The sequence below is a fragment of the Bombyx mori genome, chromosome 14, assembly GCF_030269925.1.
Source record: "Bombyx mori chromosome 14, ASM3026992v2".
Taxonomy (NCBI): Eukaryota; Metazoa; Arthropoda; class Insecta; order Lepidoptera; family Bombycidae; genus Bombyx; species Bombyx mori.
This window is the reverse complement of record NC_085120.1, coordinates 6226249-6242561: the sequence shown is the minus strand read 5'-3', so window position 1 is coordinate 6242561 and position 16313 is coordinate 6226249. Positions and strand designations below refer to the sequence as shown.

The 16313-nt window shown below is 36.3% G+C and overlaps 1 protein-coding gene across 3 annotated transcripts in view; it reads right to left on the bottom strand.

Moving 5' to 3' along the window:
* LOC101740122 (uncharacterized) overlaps positions 1-16313 on the bottom strand; it is a 125250-nt gene that overhangs the window by 20448 nt on the left and 88489 nt on the right. For all 3 annotated transcript variants that reach the window (XM_062672046.1, XM_012696052.4, XM_004922594.4), the window contains one exon: positions 10634-10686. The gene's annotated coding sequence lies outside the window, so the exon portion shown is untranslated. The remainder of the gene's footprint in view (positions 1-10633; positions 10687-16313) is intronic.

The following is a 16313-nucleotide window of genomic DNA, read 5'->3' as shown; positions in this document are numbered from 1 at the left end:
AGATTTGTCACGGAGAATAAAGGTGTTTGATAAGGTTTTTAGCTCGTTTCTTCTAATGTAGCACCAGACAGAATGTTAATAATGATTTATAAATATATTGGACACGTGTCTCGGGATGAGTATCTTTCGATCGAGCCCGATCGGCAGGTATGTCATAAGAAGGACTAACCAGGTCAATCATGGCTGATACGACCAATCTGCCAAGAGTGCAGCAACGAAAAGGAAGATATATAGGCATATTATGATCCATAGACACCACAGACACAGCCCACTGAGTTTCTCGCCGGATCTTCTCAGTGAGTCGCGTTTTCGATCCGGTGGTAGATTCTGCGGAGCACTGCTCTTGCTAGGGTCAGTGTTAGCATCACTCCGGTTTGAGCCCCGTGAGCTTACCTACTAGCTAAGGTTACGCTAAAATAGCCTCACAAGGCTATCTGCTTAGGTAGGAAAAAAAGCAATGTTGACTCTCCATCAGAACTGAATGATTGTCTGCGTTAAAAACCCTTCAGACTTCGATTAATGTCTCTCCCGCTTATCTCTAACACTATTTATTTCAATGATGGTAGGGCAGGCGCGAACTCGAGCCGTTACTATTGTGTTATCTAATTAATTACACTACTAATTCACAGTACGCCCACAAGTATAAATTCACCGAACAAATACAAAAATTCAGAGGATTTAATTATTATTGAAAAAAAAAAAAACTTACTTCCATTAAAACTACCACTAACTGGCCAGTTGCGTGTTTGAAATCACAGTAAAACTGTGTAATAAACATCAACTTTGCTAATGACATTCTAGAATTCAGGTTAAAATGGTACCGGGTGATTGCTTGACCCTTCTCGTGTGGGGCGTAAAGGGCGTTTTTGGGTCAACACTATATAATATATAATGGTGTTTTTTTTTTGTTTTGTTTTCGTAGCCTTCGGAAACATTAATTAGTGTTTTATTGGTTTTAGTCTAGTTTTGGACCTCATGTCGCAAGAGGGCGACTCCGATAGGCGCCGGTAAGTTCCGATAAGTCCGGTAGACTTCAGTAACTTAATAACATAAAGTGCATGACGTTAAAAAAACGGTACATAAAAATATCAAAACCTGAGTTATATTTTAGTAACCTTAATCTATATATATATAAATGAATTGCCGTTCGTTAGTCTCGCTAAAACTCGAGAACCGCTGGAACGATTTGGCTAATTTTGGTCTTGAATTATTTGTGGAAGTCCAGAGAAAGTTCAAAAGGTAGATAAACAAGAAAATGCTCGGAATTAAATAAAAATAACAATTTTGTTTTTCCTTTGATGTGTCCCCCGTCGGACGGATTCCTTTTGTTTGTTTTAAGTTTATTTTATACAAAAGTTTAGATCTTTTATTTATCGATTGAGGCACTACAAAGTCTGCCGGGTCAGCTAGTTTTATATAAAACAAATCAACATATAAATTGTGCTATAATAATAATGTTTTTATTTCAAGTAACCATGACTCATATAAATTGTTAATAAGACTTAGACCTATGTTAGTAGTTATATTTACATCACAATGAATTACTGTGGTAACATCCCATGGGAGATGGCACCACAGCGACCCATGTATATACAGTCCAGCCTGCTTGCGATCATGCTCAGGATACTGTTGGAGCTGGCCCTCACTCTGTTTACCAAAGATGCACACCTCTTACGCATGGTAGCGTAAAAACAATCTATGTGCGCGTCTGCAAACATCCCTGATGCACTACAAAAGCGGGGCAGCACCACCAGCACCCTGAACGAGTTATTGTATTGAATAATAATTGTTATTATTAGCCTTCCATAAAACACAATATGAATAATCGAAATAGACAATACCAACCCCTCACAAATAGATTTATTTATTGGAGCAGAGAATGAATCATTAGTCGAATTTCAATTTCAAATGGTCGATGTTAATTTATCAACCGTTTGCAGTTTTCGGAATGATATTCTAAATCACGAGCGGAAATCGATTAAGCTATATTTTATTACATGTTGATGATTATTATAAAACGGCATTATATTATATTATTAAGAACATGTAGATTTAAATAATAAATAACAATGTTTAAGCTGTGAAATAAAAACAATGATCAATGTTTTCGATACGATTACTATTGATAATTTCGATAAAGATATCGTTAAATAAAAATAAAAAAATGAGTGTATGTACATATGTCCACCTATAATTATCTTATAAATGAGGTTTAATTATTATCAACATATATAAATCACATTGAAGAAAATATAAATATGTATTTACCAATAAAAATTTGTAATAAGTAAACTATAACTTAAATGGAAATTTAAGAAATAAACATTTGATATATTTTGCTTTACGTATCTATTAATGTATCTATGAGTTAATTAATTGTCGACCTGAGTTAGTGTATTATTCCTATTCGAAATAAAGCAAAATCACTCATCCCAATATTAGAAAATTAATTAAAATTATGTGAGAGTTGAAAAAAAATTATCTTACATAATAACTTTCTGAATCGTCTTATGGCTTTTACGTCCTAACATAAAATTGCATTATTGCGGGCGAGACCACGGTCGCAGCTAGTTTAACTTATATTATAACTTAAAATCAAGTTATAAAGATGAAACTTAAGATGAGATCCGATGAAAATTTTATCTTTAAGATCATGTTAATTATTGTTGATTACCCGTCCTCTTGTTATTTACATGCTTCGCGAGTTTTATTATGTACACTGTGTTCCTTTCCCGCTTCAATGGGATGTCTTTATGCTGATTTGTTTCCCAGTACGATTAGATACACAACTGCGAAATAATGTTATTCTTGGAGAATTTTTCTCAGTCGGACACTCTTGACAGAGTGGTCGTGGTTGCGTTGACGCTGTATGTGCTGTAGGACCTGTTAGGTCGCCCATGCTCCCGACAACCGCCCTCCAGGTAATGTGCTTCCAGGTCTGGCGGTTCGAAGCGTTACGAGTACATTCGACCATAGTGGACTCAGTTGACTTCTTTATTAGGTGAGTCCAGCGGGTCGGTGAGCGGCCGGGTGATCTTCTGCCTTTCACCCGGCCCTGGACTACCAGTCTCTCCATCGAGTGCTCTTTTCTGGAGATGTGACCAAAGAATTTTAAAACCCTCAGTTGCACTGTTGACGAAAGTCGGTCTTTGAGACCTTGTCTTGTAGAATAACAGGCAAGAATGTTCACAGGCCACTGTCAATCTTCCGTGACCATGGAAACTGTAAAAGATTCGGAACGATTTCCTCGTGGTTTAAAGGATAAGACGCCCGGTACATACGTATATCCTTGAGTTGTTAGGTCTCCTTTGGAAGCGCTCGGGCAGCTGTTAGCAAATCCCACCCCTCCTAGCTGAGCCTTGCTCGCCCACTTGTCCTGGTGAAACTGGAAAGGCCTCCGGGCCACCAGTCATACTTCCATCATAAAAAAAAGAAAAAACACATACGTATAGAGCGCTACGAATGAGCCGATGTTCGAATCCCTCAGGCAGGCACCAATTATTTAGTGATATGCGTACTTGACAAATGTTCACGAATGACTTCCGCGGTGAAGGAATAGCATCGTGTAATAAAAATCAAACCCACAAATATTATGATTTGTGTTATTACTGGTGGTGGTAGAGCGTCCTGTAAGCCCACACGAATAGGTACCACCAGCCTGCCTATTTCTATCGAGAAGTGGGTGGGGGAATGAGTTCCGTTTTAAGTGGTGGGGCAGCCGTTGTACTGTAACAACTAGGAATTAGAACTCATTTTCAAGATGAGTGGCGCATTAACGTGCTTAATGTCCATAGATTCTAATGACCACTTAACACCAAGTGGGTCGCTCGTCCACCCATTTTGGTAACAAAAAGAAAGTTCGGAAATGATATAGTGGCATGATTGACGATACGTCTAGTGAAAACCGAAGAAAATACTTATAATGATTACTGATTTATTAAAGGAACTCACATTTATAACTACGTAGTTTATTGACTACGTTTACGGTAAATAAAAGAAAATAATCTATATATGAGTCGTCTGTTATCAAAGGTGGCAATCTGTGCATTTGGACAAAAAAATGTTATTGATATGTCAATACAGATTGATTTGAATATAATCGTCTCCTTCAAAGAATACGGTTCAAAACCTGCATTAAATAAAGGTTAATACTTAACCTGTTATTTATCTAAGATGTCGTTCAGAAGAGTTTTGTGACTGCCAATGGAATACAAAGTCAATAATTCGTTTTTCTGATTTACCAATAATTGTCCAAAAGTCACATTGCCGGCTTTGATAATAGTCGACTCATATAACGCACAACACATTGTCATGTAGCTTAAAGTAAACATAATTACAGTATTAATGAAGACCTGAGAGATACGTATTACAATACCTAAATACATCACATTACATTTTCTCTATAAATACGAACGATGTCGGCGTATCTTTGGTTTCTAACGCGATTGATTTACGATGGCAGACATTTATTTAATTTAGACACATCCTGTTCGGTAGCCGGTAACGTTTCAATCAGATATTATGCTACCTGTATTAAATGATCTCAAATCATATGACCGAACAGGGCCGTCAAAGAAATATAGATCCTATTCCTACAATAACATAGAGACCAACGAGGAACTGGTTATTTCGTTGCCGACTTTTATTTCATATCGTAAATGGGGTGATTATGTTTTTGTATCTTTATAACTATCAACAGATGTAATGCTAGGTGGGCAGGGCAGCGGTTTGATTATGTTCCAGGAATCGTGACGTTTATAGGCGAAAGTGACCACTCACCGTCAGATATGATCGTTTGCCTTCGAAGACATTGATTTGCAAGGAACAAAAAAAAACTCGCCCAATATTATGGATGCTCTGAAAGCTTGATTTAGACATTAAAATATACTAGTGGTCCCACAGTAGTCGAAATTCGACTATAATTAATTGAAATTATAAGTTTGAACATTATTATGATTCTATTGTCAAATTATGTAATCACAAATTTCGCAAAGACCAAGTTTAGGCAAAATATTCGTAAAGACAAACAATATTTAAACTATTCTCAATTTGACCACAGACTATAAGCAATTTCAAAAGTTTGACAATCAGCAAATATGTATGCATGCGTGTTTTTTTTTTATTGCTTCGATGGGTGGACGAGCTCACAGCCCACCTGGTGTTAAGTGGTTACTGGAGCCCATAGAAATCCACAACGTAAATGCGCCACCCACCTTGAGATATAACTTCTAAGGTCTCAAGTATAGTTACAACGGCAGCCCCACCCTTCAAACCGAAACGCATTACTGCTTCACGGCAGAAATAGGCAGGGTGGTGGTACCCACCCGCGCGGACTCACAAGAGGTCCTCCCACTAGTAATTACACAAATTATAATTTTGCGGGTTTCATTCTTATTACACGATGTTATTCCTTCACCGTGGACGTCAATCGTGAACATTTGTTGAGTACGTATTTCATTAGAGAAATTGGTACCCGCCTGAGATTCGAACACCGGTGCATCGCTCAACACGAATGTGCCGGACGTCTTATCCGTTAGGCCACGACGTGTGTGTGTGTGTGTGTGTGTGTCAACATAGTAGTTTGTGTAATGTTTTTTATGGATTTATTATATTTATTATGCATAATTTTTAAAAAATATGAGCATTCTGCACTTCTTCTCTATGTTCTCTATAAGTGTGGGAAATTTCATACTGCTCCGTCCGCGCAATTTTCTTAAAAAGGGGTACAAAGTTTTTGGTTCACGTATTAATATATAGATATACACGGATATATTTTAATTCGAAACGCAATGAAACATGTTTGAGCGGACCCTCAATTAGTGATTTATTTAAATATTTTCTAAAGTACGTTCCTGTCGGTCTGGCTCTGTGCTAGACCGTTAGCTTGGTAATTGCACTCTCGGCAATTATGCCCAAGGGAAGCGATAGACATCCTGTGCGTGATCAATTCGCAACCTTCCTACGAAGTACTCATGATTCTTCAGTGTGTCGCAAAAACGTTGTATGGACAAAAATACTTGATTTTTTTGGTACTTGATTTCAAAACATGAAAATTATGTCTGTGTGAATGTCTTCATTAGTTAGGAGAGTGTGGGCAATCGATCGATGTTACATATCGCTTATTATTATTTTATTTTTTAAACATGATTGAAAGTATACAGAACAGAATATTTTAATTTTTGAAGTCATACTTCTTTAGGCGCGTTATGAAAAATTAATGAGAGCGAAATTTAACGATGCGCGCGCACCGTGACACAAAATTAACAGAATGAAGTTGTCCACTAAATCGCTCATTACAATACGACCGACATAACTTGGCGAGTCTGAATATAGCCGCAGGTGAACTTTCCGAACCGTACAGAGAATTACCGAATTTATACGATGTCAATAAAAGGTATGTCCAATATGCGTGTTTGAGGATGTTGTTAAATCGTTTTTTTTTCAAATTGAAGAAAATAAAAAAAATAAAAATAAAATAATAAAAATAAAGTATGTATAACTTCTTACGCGCATACATAAGTACACGCACCCTTTTTTATATAGATAGGGTAGTTTTAGAATGTCTCGATTATCGAAATTATCAGTTGACAATGAAGGTGTGTCGTATAATGAGAATGATTGATAAACTGTAACACATTTTCAATTACTTTAATTTATTGCTTGAAAATACTATGACTAATATACGACGAAATAGGAAATATTACGAAAATACTATATTACGTTCAATACAACTCACACACACTAAAAAAAATATGGTCTCTCGTTGTTGTTACTATATTCGTGCAGTTTCTATGTCTGTAGTACAGTATCGGCTGTATCACTTTATGTATCTAGGTTACAAGGTGCATTCGTAAACTTATTCGTTCGTAAATACTTTATTGGTAAATAAATCTTAGAATGTGGTGACGTAGTCTTGGCACATAGACACAGCCCACTGAGTTTCATGCCGGATCTTCTCAGTGGGTCGCGTTTCCGATCCGGTGGTAGATTTTGAAGTCGTCATGGCCTAAAGGATAAAGACGTCAGGTGCATTCGTGTTGAGCGATGCACCAGTGCTCGAATACCAGGCGGGTACCAATTTTTCTAATGAAATACGTACTCCACAAATGTTCACGATAGATTTCCACGGTGAAGGAATAAAAATCGAACCCGCGAAATTATAATTTGCGTAACTACTGGAGGTAGGACCTCTTGTGAGTCCGCGCGGGTAAGACCACCACCCTGCCTATTTCTGCCGTGAAGCAGTTTCGGTTTGAAGGGCGGTGCAGCCGTTCTAACTATACTGAGACCTTAGAACTAATATCTCAAGGTGGCTGACGCATTTACGTCGTAGATGTCTATGGGCTCCAGTAATACACTTAACACCAGGTGGGCTGTGAGCTCGTCCACCCATCTAAACAATAAAAAATAAATAAAAAATTAATAAATAAATTCTGCGAAGCACTGCTCTTGCTAGGGCCAGTGCTAGCAACACTCCGGTTTGAGCCCCATGAGCGTTAGGGCAAAGCTGAAATAGCCTCTCAAGGCTATTAGCACAGGCAGGGAAAAAAAGCAGCCAAAATGTGAGGGTGTAATTTTTTGGCGAAAATGGTTTATTCGAATTCCCTATAATTTATTGAGCACTTTTCAAAGTTAACCTTATCCTAAAATGCATGTTTGAATCATGTACATTTGATTTTGTAATGTAAAATCCATAGCGCAAGCTTACAAAATGGAAATAGCATAAAAGCTTGCAGCGTCATCGAATACTGTAGGTAAATAGCCAATTGAAATAAACCCTACGAAAAATAATTATGGTCAAACCGATTTGTATGTATTCAAACCAACGTTCCAGGAAGCTTGTTTACTTAGATTAACAAGAAACATTAATAATTGAAATTCATTGCAAGTGAATCGGTGCTTCGAATGAACCACCAATTGAATATAAAGTTAATTGAAAATAATAATGCAATTAAAGGGCTTCAGAAACAACATCGTAAAAGTATTACAAATCGTTCAGTTTTAGTATTATTTTGATATATTATTATGAATATGTTTTATCGTTATTAAACCGGGTGTCGGTAATAAGTTTTAACATTACCAAAAGTAATTGAATCAAAATACATACTAGTATATTTTGTTCGAATAACAAACTATGATTTAAAAAAAAAATCGTGAATATAAATCACTTTATTACATTTTCACTAGTCGCAAATATTAAAACTTATTCTTTGTTAATAAACGAAATTATTATTATATATTTTTTTATCTTTCGAATACATAACGGTACTGTTAGTAAATTGAAATTGAATTATTTATCCAAATATTCTAAATATGTTTTTGTGGCAAAAAATAATTCACGTCTTGTATTCTGAAGAGCGTGATAGAGGACAGGCACTTTGTTAATACAGGTAACCCTAGCATAACACGGTAGATACGTTCCAACAAAGTTCCGCGTTGTGCGAAACCGTGTTATCTGAAACTGAAACCCAGTGCGAAAAGGAGGGTAATTTTTCTGAATAAAACACCTCAACTATGCCTGTACTTTTTACCTATCATACATAAAAAATAAGCAGTAAACTTTTAGCTATTCCCATAGATTATCGTATATGTGTATGCAGAATATAAATATCTAAATAATAAAAAAAATCTCGTTATCTTGGTACAGAAGTACGTTGTTATAAAAGAGTTTTGGGGACTTTTTCTTTTCGTGTTAGAGTATAACCGCGTTGTAAAATACAGTGTTATGGGAAATAACGCGGTATTACCAGTACAAAGAAGATTTGATTTAATATTTCGTATCGGTCAATATCGTCCGCGTTATCTTATCTACGGGCTCCAGTAACCCCTTAACATCAGGTGGGCTAACAAAATATAACCAATAAAATAGTAATAAAATGTTTTGACCATAAATTAAATTCACTTTTATGCATTTATGTAAACATAAATAAATTTCATGTTTAGCTCTATATCGCCATTAACGACCTAACTCAGTCCTTTTAAGTACTTATTTGACACACGACTTGATAGAAACGGACATTATGTAAAACATTTAGCTCTTTGAATCTCAATTAATGTCTCGATTTTATTTCAACTAACTGCAACCTCATTTCGCAAATGTCTACTGTTTTATCTACACGAATAAAATAAAGCCTTTTGTATTGTTTGTTTGTGTGTTGTATTTTTTTTTTGCCTATGGTGATAGGCTTGAGAGGCTATATCAGCTTCTCCTTGACGTGTAGGTGAGCTCACGGGGCTCAAACCGGGTGTGTTGCTAACACTGGCCAGGGCAGTGTTTCGCAGAATCTACCATCGGATCGGAAACGCGACCCACTGAGACACCCGGCGAGAAGCTCGGTGGACTCTGTCTATGGGTTAATTCACTCGTTGAGCCCTTCGTCGCAAGCGACGGATTCGACAAGGACGGTTACCGAGTGTGTTGTAAATGCTATCTGGTATATATTGTATTCGTAGGTATATTGGGTGTTATTGAAAATTCACTTACAAAAACCACATGTTATCTCTTATTTACCTCAGAGACTTCAATAGCAATCGATCGATTATGCGAAAATCGATCATTTTCGGTCGATAACATAATATTAATGTAATGTAATTCGTTCATCCAAAATTCGGTCAAACAACATTATATTATAATCTTGCTATGTCTTGCAGAGCAATTTTGTTTCCAATCACCCAAGTTACATAAATAAATGGATAGCATTAAATGTTATCTTTTTATTTCTTAAAACTAGCATAATTGCTAAAATACGAAGCACTAGACACTAATTAGTGTCGAACAGATGCGGGACAAGTATTTAATTACTTCTCTATAATTTATTACCCTATTCAATTACTTTAAAAGAATTTTAAACTGTGTACATTGATTTAAATGAAGCTTAAAGTATTCGCGTCGTATCCTGTTAAGCTTCCGGTTTCTTTGAGAGCAATCGTGGTGTAGTGATGGGTAGATTAATGCGTATTTGTCTGTCTGTATTGTAGCTTAACTCATAGACGCGATGATGCGATCGAATCTTGACGCATAACGTTACAGCCCCATTTGGACTGATATAGCCACTGTTCTATCGTAAAGGATCAGTGTGTTTAGTTCGAGTTTTTTAACGTTCTCGATAAGGTTTTTTTTCCTACCTAAGCTTGAGTGACTATTTCAGCGTAACCTTAACTAGTGGGTGAGCTCACGGGGCTCAAACCTAACGACGTTGCTAACACGAACCCTAGCAAGAGCCGTGCTTCGCAGAATCTACCACCGGATCGGAAACGCGACCCACTGAGAAGATCCGGCGAGAAACTCAGTGGGCTGTGTCTGTGGGTTAATTCGCTCGTCGAGCCCTTCGTCGCAAGCGACGGGTTCGACGAGGACGATGACCGGTTAGATAACGTAAAAGTTAACTGAAATTTGTATGCAGTTGGAACAGCGCCCCTCGCGGCAAACGTATTCTAACGATGCAACTCCATACAAATTTGAGTTAACTTTTACGTGATCGAGAACGTTAAAAAACTCGCACTAAGTACACAGACCAGAAAACATGATTCTCCTTATTCGAAGACCGGTAAAAATGGGCAGACCCTGGTACCAACTCACATATACTGGGACTATCGTAAAAAAAGATTTGAAAGCAGCAAAACAATTAACTACCTTAATTTTCAGAACTCCTTCGTGGACATTTTGATTGCTCTGCTCAGAGTGATCTGTAACAAATAAATAGATTACATTTAACAAAAAAGCAAGTACAATTAGCTAAACTTGAAGAATACTGTTTATATAATCATTGTTTATTTAATTTTGTTTAAACACAACAGTGCATGTCCAATGGCGTTGTTATAATTCAGCGTTATTTTAAATTGATGATATGTCTTATAGATTTAAAAGAAAATGTTATAAATTAAAAGACATTTTCCTTATTACACCATGGAATACCAGCTAAGGTAACTTAACTAAGTTATACTAGCGCAACGTCCGTAAAAACATCGTGTTGCCTTAGTAAGGGCGTAACCTGAATTCTTTTTCTAATCACATTTGTCATGTATGGATTGAAAAAAAAGGTGCATTAAAATTCTTTGTCACTTATACATATACGAATTGAATGTGTAATTGTGTAGACGTGTGTAATTTCTGTGGTTTTCTGATTCTTTCAAGATGAGACGAAGATTTAATTTATTTGGTATATTTATATTTTGTGAATAATTTCACCAATTCTCTTTTTTTACCTCCGGGTCATTATTATATTGGTTAATTTCTGCCTAGTGGTATACCAATAAAAACTAACAACAAGGAAATGTGTTAAGTCAAATTAAAATGGAATTCATGTACTACGACCGCCTAACGAGCATAAATAAATCACTTTTTTTTTCAATTTGTTTTGCAATCGGTACAGAGTAATCAAAGCACTCCGAAGATATCGTAACGTCGCCTTGCAGACTACAAGCCGATTTTTTTAATTCTAAATAAAACTAATTAATAATGACTGCGAAGAACGTGATAATGTAATTGATACGCTTCTTACTCAGTTTATCCATTTAGAGGCTGTTGCAAATTTTCTATGTAATCGAACTCCACCCAGTTTCAATAGAAAGTTGCTAAAAACTTTCTTTTAAAATCATCAGTCTAGTCATCCTCCGGGATGATTTCGAGATACAAGTATCATAATACTTACTATACATTGAACTAAAATTAACAGATTCTTAGATAATTCGACCGTTTTCTTATATTGACATCAGTGAACCGGCCATTGCAAGATCTATGCGAGTTTATCTATATATTAATACGTGAAGCAAAAACTTTGTATCCCTTTTTACGAAAATTGCGCGGACGGACGAGTATGAAAGTTTCCACACTTATAGAAAATATAGAGAATAAGTGCACAATGTTAATATTTTTTTAAAATAATGCATAAAAGATACATTAATTCAATAAAAAATACATTACACACACTACCATGTATTTGACACACACACACACACATACATATAATTATACTCTTTGTTTATTGTCAATTGTCAAACTTTTGTTAATGTTTAAAGTCTGTGGTCAAATTCGGAATAGATTAATATTGTTTGTCTTTATTTATCTATAGTGTAAGTTTTGGCGAATTCTGTGATTATATTATAGAAATATTGTATTGACAATAGAACCATAATAATGTTTAAACATACAATTTCAATTAACATTATAGTCGAATTTCGACTACTGCGGGACCACTAGTAGTAACATTTAATGCTTTTGACATTTCATAGATTGACACGACAGCGTTACTTGCACAATACAATAATTACGATATTTTCAAATATATTTTGCATAAAGATACGTGTCCATTAAGAGCCTAAAACTTGCTTTTTGATAATAAACTTTTCTTATCGATGTTTATCTGTAATAAACGCTAAAATGTTGTATTATTGATATCAATCTATTTAATTGATCAATTTGGCGTTTATCTCTGTTTAAACACGCAAAAACTAAGCAGGTTTGTGCCATTTTCTCATTTGTTTGTCAACCGATTTTATGTAGTTTTTGTTTATCTATTAAAAGTATGTATTAAACTGTTTGGCTAATAAAAAATTAGAAACATTTAACTTTTTCCTTCTCCCAAGTTTTACTGGAAAAAATCCAAAACAAAAGAGAAAATTGAGAACATAATAATAATAATGTTTTTATTGCAAGTAACCATGACTCATATAAATTGTTAATAAGACTTAGACCTATGTTAGTAGTTATATTTACATCACAATGAATTACTGTCGTAACATCCCATGGGAGATGGCACCACAGCGACCCATGTATACACAGTTCAGCCTGCTTGCGATCATGCTCAGGATACTGTTGGAGCTGGCCCTCACTCTGCTTACCAGAGATGCATAAACTGAGATTATTTTCGGTTTTCGCGAGACGTCGACATAATTAAAATAATTTTTACGGTTTAACGTATTTTTTTATAATTATGCTATTACACATCTACTGCGACATTTCGAATACTTTATATCAGGGATCGTTAAATGGTGGTCCGCGATCCGCATCCGGACGGTCGACCGATTTTGTGCGGATCGCGAGAACACTGCAACTTGCACTACAGAGTACGTTATTTAATAAAAATGTATTCACCGCATTATTTTTATTGACCTCACAGGTGAAGTTACGAGCTAACAACAGGCGAGAAAGGGTTCGCGGATTACGAAAGCGTTGATCGTCCCAGTATAGAAGTGTAAAGTCGATCTCGACTTACTGATAAACATCTCCAGGATTTAATGTCAATTTGTCGGTTCCTGGTGGACCTCTTGTGAGTCCGCACGAGTAGGTACCACCCCCCTGCCTATTTTTGCCGTGAAGAGGTAATGCGTTTCGGTTTGAAGGGTGGGGCACTAACTAACTATACTATACGTACCTAACTACTTATATACTTGATACTTTAGAACTTATATGTATCTCAAGGTGAGTGGCTCATTTACGTTATAGATGTCTATGGGCTCCAGTAACCACTTAACCACCAGGTGGGCTGTGAGCTCGTCCATCCACCTAAGCAATAAAAAAAAAGTTACCTTGCACCAGTTTTAGCCCAAAACTTCAAACAGATGGTCCGTATCGTTGATATGTAAAAAAATATCTTTGTTATATCCGTAATTAAATTTATTTAATAATTTTTTTCTACAAAATGTCGTATGGACCGCAGTGGCCATTTCATTTTTTAAAACGGACCCCGGGCGAAACTAATTAGTGACCCCTGCTTTACAGTTTTAGAAATAAGTCACAATGAAATATGACAGAATTTCACTAACCAACCAATCATTTTCTATTCATGTCAAGGATTATGTAAAAGTGAGAAACATTGGAGGGCCTAATCTAATCGTTTATCACGCGATCTCAGTTTTATTTCTTAATTAATTACAATACAACAGTTAACATGGCGACACTGGCCTTAAAATATAACGCAAAAACAATAGTGGTTAAGATGTCGTTCTGATTTTGTTGACTGCGAATTGTGTTTTGTTCTGGAATATGGCTCGAAATAAAAATCTTTGCGATTATATAAATTACAAAGAAAACATTGTAAGTCAAATTGTGCCCCTGTAAGAGGCGGCTTCCCTCCAGTGAAGGTCGCGGGGTGACTTGATGGGGTCGAGATTCTTTTAATGCTCGACCAATGATTGTTTCTTTACTTTAGAAATCCAAATTTAACGCAAGCAAAACTGCGGGCACAGTTAGTTTGCCATTCTTGGACGCTACCATAAAGTAACGGATTGGCATATTATTTTCTTTTTTGGCAAAGGAATTCTTGATAAGCTACGTTATGTAAAAGACATTTTTGGCCCGAACAGATCGGCTTTGTGGTCTAGAGCAACAGGACTATATATTTTCTGAGGAATTTACTAATAATGGACAGAAGCACTCTTAGAGTATTATACTGTACTATATAATTCTATTAGTGGTAGTGCATATTGTGAACCTACAGAAAAGTTTTTTTTGTTGTTGTTTAGATGGATGGACGAGCTCACAGCCCATCTGGTGTTAAGTGTTTATTGGAGCCCATAGACATTTACGACGTAAATGCGCCACCCACTTTGAGATATCAGTTCTAAGGTCTCAAGTATAGTTACAATGGCTGCCCTGTCCCTCAAACCGAAACGCATTACTGCTTCACGACACAAATAGGCGGGGTGGTGGTACCTACCCGCGCGGACTCACAAGAGGTCCTACCACCAGTAAAAGTACAACACACACACGCACACACATATACACATACGCTCCGTTTTCAACCTCACGTTTCATGTAGCTTGGGACATTCGCGTTGTGGTCTGAAAGGTTTTTTACTGTTTTTTTTTTGCCTTTTGTAGACAGACGACTATACAACCTACCTGATGGTGCGTGATTACTGTCGTTCATGGACGATGTCAATGCCAGGGGCGCAACCAGTCGTTGCCTATAGCTGAGGCTGAGTACTCCCTACCCGCCTCCGAAAATATTACACCGAGCGGACGAAATTGCTCGGTAAACCGACGGCCCGAATGTTGTTGTTTGGAACTTATTATATAAGCTTATCTTGAAAATATCAGGCATCGTCAAATACCTTGTCTTCTATGGTGACTTCCCGCCACACCTTACTCCGGTGGCGGGAGGAGTGATGATGATAATAGATGAGATGGATAATCTCGAACAATTCTTCAGAGCACTCGAGATCTTTTGTAGTTTCTTGATAACAGATGAATGATTGGTCCTCCCCGTGAGTAATAAAAAAATCCGAAATATCCATTCCACAATTTCAGAATTTTATGATAAAATATAGCCAATTTTAAACCGACGCGGCTTTTACAAACCGAATTAAGTAGCAATTCCGAACCACGATTCTTTTTAGTGTAATTAAATAAATGGTTCGTAAAGTTTTTATGATGTAACATTGATTTACTGACACCGCATCGGCAGTTCAGCTTAATTCGGTCTCATTTGACATATCTGGGCCAAGTATTAAATATTACTAAACGGCGAACAATATTAGGTGACAAAACAAAATGGACATTGATTTATGAAGTTGTAATTTTAATTATACGCTGCCTATACACGAATTTAGAATAATAATACATTGTAATATCAGGCTTATCTTGTCAGTCAGCCGAAGATTGTAATTGCTATTGTAACGTTTATTGTTTGTTGGGGCAAATTTGTGGTGGACTCTTTGTAGGACGTATTGTGAGCCCGCACGCGTTAGTATCATAATCCTGCTTATTTCTGTCGAGAAGCAATAATGCGTTAGTTAGTAATATAGTCGATACGAGTACACCAGACGAACTACTTTGGGTCGTGGAAGCTAGATGTGTCCGAAGTTTCCTACAAACTTTGACTAGCTCAAGATATACTCAACAAATAGATTTTAGCAAGCACTAAATTAGCGGGTTAGCAAAAGACCAATAACGATTATACAATTTATCCGTTTTATTTTATTTGAGTTATTTAGCGAATCGTGTTCTTTAGAAATTGAATTTAATTGCTTTTATTATGTTCCCAAAAATGTTTGATTCATTTCTAAAATAATCGATGCATTTAAACTATTTTAAAATTTATACATAATAAAGATTTGACTGATTATGAGACTCGTAGTTAAGATTCAACGTGGGTGGACCGTTGATAATAAAAACGATATTTTATTTCCGAAATAACTTGAAAATCTGTTGAATACGGCCTTATATGGCCTGATCTATCAACGGACTTATCCGCTAGGCTAGATTCTAGTTTTTAGTATTACGTAAGAAAATAACAAAAAACGGACACCAAAAAACATAAGCTAAATGTACTTAGTGGTAGTGAAGCGCATAGTAAGCTTGCCTATCTTTAC